Below are 1048 nucleotides of genomic sequence, written 5' to 3'. Positions count from 1 at the left end.
TTAATTTTATTATTTAACTTTTAATTTTATTATTTAATTTTATTATTTAACAAATGGAGATAATTATTAATAAAATTTGATAAATAAATCATTTTATCCCGCTGTCCATTTTATCCCACTTTCCTTTAAAATTTGATGTTATAAATATAAGTATATTATTACTTATAAATATAAGTATATTATTTGGCTGAAGTAATGATTCCTATTATATTCTAATTATATTTAAGATATTATTATCCAGGCCCTGCATCTTTTAAAAGTTTGTATTACTGTTTAGTTCTTTAAAAATTTTAATAATGATCATGAATATTAGTTTTTTGTAGAAAAGTGCAAAAAAATTTAATTTTGTTATCTGTGCCAAGTGTTTAAAACAGTTGATATAGGTAACTATTCATATATTTTTTCTATCCTTTGTAATTTAAAAATATTCTAAATTATCATCTATTATCAATATTTTTTATTATTAATCTTTATTAATACGCACCTGAAGTTTTGGCCTTACTTACGATAGCTCTTTCATGTCTTGGAAATAAAGACGTTCTTTTTTCTGGATGCACGGAGATCTATAGACATGCGGAGCAATATCTTGTTAACCGGGCACTATCAGCGATCTAACACCCATCCCTTTATCTTCTTCGCACTTCTCTCCTCCTATTCTTTAACATGGACGTAGATGTGACATTCTATGACTCGTCTCCGCCTTTGAATACGGTCCATGAGGTGCCTCTGTTTGAATACGGTCTCTGAGGTGCAAACTGTGCCTCATTTAGATTAACATCGCGGTTGATAAAAAATTATCCGTACTGACCATAAATTGAAATTCAAAAAGAAATTTAAAAAAAGAAAAAACTGCGATATGCATGTATAGGAAGGAAAGGAGAGAAAAGAGAGACCTCGTATCAGACACTATCAGTGGTACATCTAGCGGGTTAACAGGAGCAAGAGAGATACAAGGACAAACACACACACACACACACACACACACACGCGCGCACACACGCACACACCACGCACGCACGCACGCACGCACGCACGCACGCACGCACGC

This window comes from Atta colombica, unplaced genomic scaffold (assembly GCF_001594045.1).
Source record: "Atta colombica isolate Treedump-2 unplaced genomic scaffold, Acol1.0 scaffold261, whole genome shotgun sequence".
Taxonomy (NCBI): Eukaryota; Metazoa; Arthropoda; class Insecta; order Hymenoptera; family Formicidae; genus Atta; species Atta colombica.
The sequence above is the reverse complement of the archived record's forward strand: the minus strand, read 5'-3'. Positions refer to the sequence as shown.